The sequence below is a fragment of the Nicotiana tabacum genome, chromosome 20 (assembly GCF_000715075.1).
Source record: "Nicotiana tabacum cultivar K326 chromosome 20, ASM71507v2, whole genome shotgun sequence".
NCBI lineage: Eukaryota > Viridiplantae > Streptophyta > Magnoliopsida > Solanales > Solanaceae > Nicotiana > Nicotiana tabacum.
In genome coordinates this window covers 49,806,207-49,813,461 of record NC_134099.1, presented here as the reverse complement: position 1 = coordinate 49,813,461, position 7,255 = coordinate 49,806,207, and the positions used below count along the sequence as shown (strand labels likewise).

Here is a 7,255-nt window from a genome sequence, read left to right as displayed (position 1 = left end):
TGTTAGAATAATTCTACTCCCATTCCGAACATCTCTGAAGCACATATGTAAATTGTCCCACACTTTGTTGTCCCACACATCATCAATGAGAATCAAGAATCTCTTAGTCAACAAAAATCGGCGTAGCTCATCAGCTAATTCACCATCTTCTTTTTCATTGCGATCAGCAGGCTCAAGAACATCATTCAAGATGGTCAGCAACAACTCCCTCCATGAATATATTTGAGTCACAAGACATTGAGCATGGACATCAAAGTGAGAGGTGACTGTTGGATCATTGTAAATCTTCTTCGCTAATGTAGTCTTGCCCAATCCTGGCATGCCAACGATTGAGATGACATCTAGTTGAGGTGATCCTCCAAGTAGCTGCTCCTTTAATTCGTCCATTGTATCCTGGAAACCCTCCATTTCTTCGTTTGTTCTTTGAGTATTATCTGAAAACGACGGTGCAAGATTATCGAGTTCCTTTTGCAGCTTTGCAGGAAGCAACTAACGACTTTGATGAGAGTTTGGTCATTGGAAAAGGTGGCTTTGGAAATGTTTACAGGGGTGTTTTATGTGATGGCACAAAAGTGGCCCGAAAAGGCTTAATTCTGCATCCCGACAAGGTCTTGCAGAGTTCCGAACAGAAATTGAGATGCTCTCTCAGTTCCGTCATCCGCATCTGGTTTCATTGATTGGATACTGTGATGAAAACAACGAGATGATTCTAGTTTTTGAGTACATGGAGAATGGGAACCTCAAGAGTCATTTGTATGGGTCAGATCTACCCAGTATGGCTGGAGATATGCATCGGGGCAGCCAGAGGTCTACACTACCTTCATACTGGCTATGTCAATGCAGCTATACATCGTGATGTCAAGTCTGCAAACATATTGCTTGATGAGAATTTTGTGGCAAAAGTTACTGATTTTGGGCTATCCAAGATAAGATAGGGCTTGAGCTTGATCAAACCCATATTAGCACACTCGTGAAAGGAACTATTGGCTACCTTGATCCTGAATATTATAGAAGGCAACAGCTGACAGAAAAATCTGATGTTTATTCTTTCGGTGTTGTTTTATTAGAAGTTCTTTGTGCTAGGACTGTCATAGCTCCATCTCTTCCGAGGGAGATGGTCAACTTAGCTGAATGGACAATGAAGTGGCAGAAGAAAGGACAACTGGAACAAATCATAGATCCCAAGCTTGTGGGCAAAATAAGACCAGATTCCCTCAGGAAGTTTGGAGAAACAGCTGAGAAATGCTTAGCGGAGTTTGGTCAAGATAGGCCATCCATGGGTGATGTGCTGTGGAGTCTGGAGCATGCACTTCATCTCCAAGAGTCTACCATTCATGATATTCCTGAAGAAAACAGTACCATCCCTGTTGGCGAGCTCTCTCCGCAAGTCAATGATTTCAGACATATTGATGCCAGTGCTTCTGCTTCTCATATCTGGATGATCTCATCAAATTCGGAAGATCTCTCTGAGGATGAGTAGTGTTTTCTCGCAATTGGTTAAGTCCTACGGTAGATAACTAAGTGAAAATGGTACATACCGTCCTTAGGTGTTTGTTAATTCCACTTCTATTCATGTATCATATGAAGATTGATTATTTTGTTTTCATAACAGTTTATTCTACGAGTTTCTGTAGATCCTCCTTTCATTTTATTGGGTGTGTCCGGTTGTTTCACATGTTGTATATGGTTTCTAAGAATTTCTTCATATATATGAAATCATTCCATTAATACTTATGTTCCCTGATAAGATAATTCTTTGATACTTAAGTTCCCTCATAATGTCGCAACATTATGAGGTATTAGTGGCTGCGAAATGAAGTAATCCATTTTCTTCTTGTAAACAGGCAAAAGGAAGTTGGAATTGCATACCTCTTCTGAGATGATGAGCCCTCACATTTCTCTGGATGTTTTATATGTTTGAGATACTTAGTGATACTGCAGTATTAGTGGCTGCGAAACAAAGTAAAATGTAACATCAAAGCTTCTTTTGTTCCCTTTTTTCCATTAGTTGGCAATAGCCAATAGGGATGGCAGGGCTAGTTCGGTAATATGATTAATATATTTTGATACTTGTCTTTCAATTACACAGTATTAATGATGTAAATACAATTTCCCATTCTCATGAAAGGTTTTTCTTAACAAGTGATAGGTTTGGGACGGTGAAGTTACATTCTTTTAGGTCAGTCTCTTTGTTTGCTCCGTGACTTCATCCATGCGTCAACCTTAACAGTGCTTTTTCTCAGCCATTGTCATATGGTCACATGTTTTACAACGTTTGACATTCTTATCATGAGCTTCCTACACTGAGCGAGGATGTTTGTTTGTTTGTCAAGGATCCATTAATATGGGAATTTGTTTGTAGCAAGTGTCAGCACTCCAGTCATCCTACAAACCTGCAACATTATGATTCTTCTTCTTCATCAATATGAAAGAAATACCACATACAGGAACACTTAAAATAGAAGCCAAATATGAAGGGCGAGCACCTAATTGACTGAGAAGTTACTTCAATTCTAGGTGGAGCATATGATCAAGGAGAAACTCGTGAAAAGTTACAGCATTTTGAGCAGGTAGCTTCTAGATGTCATACAAGATTACGAAGTGGCTGGCGTTAACAGGTTCATCAGCTTCTCTTTTCTCTTTCTTTCCCTATTTTTCTTTAGCTAAAAGTTCTTATGCGCTCTGGCAGTGAAGCTGCAAATGCACTGCTACTTTGTTCTTCAAAAGAATGGTATAGAATAGCTAACTATGAGAGATACTGACTAAGAGGACCAACAATTCAGCCAACAAAATAAAGAAAAAAGAAGAGATCATTACTGGCGAGCAAGAACATATATGACTTGAATGATTAACTAATCTTTTTTCTTTTTGGACAAAGTAATAAAATTTTATTAATGTTTGGCAAAAAGCGTCCATATACAAGAAGTATACCAAAAAGTAAAAAAATTACAAAAGATTGGGTTTCTATGAACTGACACCCAATCTTGTAATCGTAAAGGAACTTCATGGGTGCACCAAAAGGAAATAAGGGATAAGAGGTTCCTCAATCGTACAAAATTCAACTCAAAATCTCTCATGTTTCTTTCCCTCCAAACGACCCTCACAAGTGCTAGTGGTGCAACATTCCACACCATGCGTCTTCTCTTTCTTCTATACAATTCCAGCTAAACATTATGTTGAAAGAAGTTAGTGACAGTAATTAGGTTAAGGATGTAATTAGTTAGAAGTGTAGTTAGTTGGTTAGTTAGAGTAACCTTAAAGTTCATATGATGAAAAGAGAGGGTGTAAGTTAGAAGTGTAGCTAGTCAGTTAGTTAAGAGTAACTAAGTACAATTAGAAGCTACTGTCAATAGGTGGTAGTTATTTTGTATAAATTTTCATTTCTCATTCTTCTCAGCTTATTATTTCTCTTCTTTTGAGAAAGGATACATACTCAATGATTTACAATTGAACTGTTTGTTAGCAGGGATGTTATCTTCAGAGAAGATGTGTTTGCCCTTTGAACAAAGTCAGCTGATTCTTCTCCTTAATCTCCATGACTTAGGCACTGATTCTGCAATTTCTGAGTTGCAAACTCAAGCTCAAAGTACCTGTCCCTCTGCAGATAACTCAGCAGGTCCTGGACATCTTGTGATTATCCCATCCCTCTATCAGTAGTTAAGCCTAAAAGAAGCTCCTTTCTCTCTCACTGATCCTCTCTTCGAGTTCATCTTCTCCATTTCTCTGTCATAACTGAGCTTCTCAACACATAACCTTTTTCACTGTGCCTGGTATCACTCAAAGTACCCCAAACCAGTGGCGAAGCCAGGAATTTTCTGAAGGGTGTTCAAACTTGAAATAAGTAAACAAAAAATTCCAACAAAGGGTGTTAATATATGTTATGTACCTCTAAAACTGAATATTTTACTTATATATGCAGTGTAATTTTCCAACAAAGGATTATCATTGACCACCCTAACTTAAGTGTGATTTCGCTCCTGCCCCAAACCATCTGAGGGGATTCCAGCTATCAGACAATGTATGAAGAGATTGTCGACATCTTCGCCTAAGCCCTTGTACTTAAAGCACCAACTGACATAAGTAACCTTCCTCTTCTCAAATTCTAGCCCTCAAGATCATTCCCTTGCTACTAACCAAGTGAAAAAACGCACCTTCCTCTGTACTTTAGGGATCCAAATAAAGCTATATGGAAAGGCAACCTCCTCCCTCACTGAAGCTTTTCTTAATAAAACTCAACAGAGAATACTCCATTATTTCCCGCCCCCACCTCCATACATTGTGGCTATCCCATTCCTGAAACTTACTCCTAAACCTCAAGCCCCAAAGCACTTCTCAAACTTGTAATCTTCAGACTCATTGGACGGTCATGGAATTCTGTATATGATTGGGAAACTAATACTCAAAGTATTATCCCTCCACCACCTGTGCGCACAAAACTCGCCCTCCTGCTATCCCTTACTTAATTACACACTTGGGCTAAACTTTACCCATCCCTTCAAATATTTCTCTACAATCTACATAAGGCATAGAGACATTTTCAGTTGTGCTTTCACTGTTTCTGTCTGTTCCAATTTTGTTCGTAATAGTAGACAAAAATTTACTTTAGACTGAAGAGGCCATGTGCGCGACACAACCAGTTTTGGATGTGAAACCAACTGTATTTCAAAATTCTTTTCCAGCTTGGATTCATAGTGCACAAAATATTATGTTAAAAGATCCAAAAAAGGTGAAGAAGATGTAAGTTGTTGCTGGGAAAATCACATTCTTCATCATCTTGATCAGAAAATTATGAACCGGAGCATCTTCAAGTAGTAGAATCTTTTGTAATGTATTCCAACTGCTAAGACATCATTTTCAAGCGCAAAACTACCAATGTACTCGATCTTTTTACTCTTCCTCTCTATTTGCTCTTCTTTTTCTTTGAAGTTCAGCTTTTCTTAGTCCAGAAATAGTGAAGAATATTAGGAGACCACAGAGGGGTTGAAAGTTACATAAACACGAAATGCTAAAATATAGCTGTTAGATTAAGACGTGGAGTTGGATTATGATTGCCCAAGCCTATGTATCTCGCAACAACAAGAGCAGCTTCATTCTTAAACCAAACGGCATAATTAGAATCACAACAACAAATGATCAATAGTTTAGGTGATCATTGATTTGTCCCACTTGTTTCTTGTTATTCTTTGATAGAACATCCAAAACTGAATGACAAGCAGCAATGGATTTTAGTAAGCTTCAGCCTTCTGGTGCATGCATTCACATGAATCAAAAAGGAAAAAGCTCAGTGAAATGACTACTGGATAAACCAGAATCAACAATTACAGAAGAAGATATACAGAGATGGTTCAGAAAGAGCAAAAATCAACACCTCCGTTCTTCAAAATAGCACTCTGTATATCTTCTAATTCTCATTAAAACCATGTGCACTCAAATATCTCTTATTTCTCTCCCTGGTAATGTCCATCTACTTATGTAACAACAATAAACTGCCCAAGGATTTGTCAAACACTTCACTATTACAATGATAAAAGCAACTTGTTGCAAACGAAACATCTGCTTCCAGAGTATGCAAAGAGGAACAAGAGACAAGATACTTGAGATGCACAGATTCACTCTATCACAGATTTATGTTATGTCTTAGTTTGAGGCCACTGAAGCATCATCTAGAAAGAACTGTGAGAAATCCTGGCAAATTGAAGCTGAATCACCTTCTCCGTCGTTTTCTCATCTATAAAGGGAGGATTAGTTGGTGCAGGAAACTCTTCTTTCTTTACTCGCATCTGCAATGCCTTGGACATGGATGGTCTTAATTCTGGAACCTCTTGTGTGCCCAAAGTCTGACATGTACCACTCGTAGAACTTCAGTTTTTACATTGATAGTATGGTAGTTGTGCAACATAAGATTTGGATCAAACAATTCCTCTACTTTCCCATGTTTAAAATGCCTCCACGCATGTTTCATCTTATATATATATTGGTTCACAACTTACAATAGAAAATATGAAAGTTTTTTACGAAAAAATAACCACCGGCTAAGTATCAACTTACTATAGAAAAATTCAAATGGCTAAGTATTTTGGCACCATATCCTCTATGAAGGAAAAAAAATGAAAAAGTAAAATTGACTGAGATAACTAATTACCCTAGCTGGCTGTTAGTATTTAGTGAGCATAAGTTTTGTAACTATGATATAAATGGTGAAAGAAAAGAATCACTAACAAAGTCCTCACGATGGTAGTGCTCATACGACACTTTTGGCGAATCCCACATTGACAAAACATGGGAGAGATGCTAAGTATTTAAGTAAATAGACCTTAGACCCTAGTAACACATTTTAAAGTCGTGCGGGCCTAGACCCAAAGCAGACAATATCACTAGTGGATCGGGTTGTTACATATGGTATCAGAGTCATTCCCCACACGAGAGATATACTAGGTATATGTGACACCTAGGTGAATCCCGCATCGAAAAACATGGGAGAGAAGCTGGATATATAAGTAGACAGACCTTAGACCCCTAGTGACTCGTTTTAAAGATATGCGCGCCTAGGCCCAAGGCGGATAATATCACTAGTGAGGTGGTGTTACAGAAATAGTAGTAGTTACTGAAATAATAAGACTTAAAACTATCAAAGTAATTTCTTCTCCTACAGAAAGAAACGTTTAGAATGCTAATATCCTAGAAACCTAGGAAAAATTCTTGTTCTACATATGGTAGATTTGAGTTCCTATGATCAGATAAAGTTGTCCTATAGATTTATGAAAGTGAGCCTCTTCTGTGAAATAATTTAATAATGTATAGAAATAATCAATTCATCAACCATACGAGAGTTGTATGTAGTCTTTCCCACAGAATACGCAAAATATCTATGGCTCAAGAAGTCAGTAACTAAAAAGCAGAGCCTAATCTAAGCTTATGATGATTCGGACTACTGCATTATCAAGTGCAGCTATGGTCATTTTTCATCAAAACGTCAAATACTACTATAAGTTGCATACCGAGGAGTCATTTTCAAAGATTAACACATATTCTTCCTATAATTATATAGTAAAATGAATTTTGGCATTTCCACATCAAAACCTTGTGAGTTGCCCTTAGCTCAAGCCATTTTGCAATCATGTTTTAAGAAAACATCTTCACCAGCTTCTCATAATCATGTGAACAAATTGATTTAACAACTGCACAAGAAAAATATGTTATAATAGCAATATAAGCAATGTAATAGAAATGAATTAACAACTTAATGACTCCTTTG

The 7,255-nt window shown here is 37.6% G+C and overlaps 1 pseudogene; it reads left to right on the top strand.

Moving 5' to 3' along the window:
• The first annotated feature begins 243 nt into the window (after window positions 1–243).
• On the top strand, window positions 244–1,710 carry LOC107824120 (receptor-like protein kinase HERK 1; annotated as a pseudogene).
• Window positions 1,711–7,255: the final 5,545 nt, after the last annotated feature.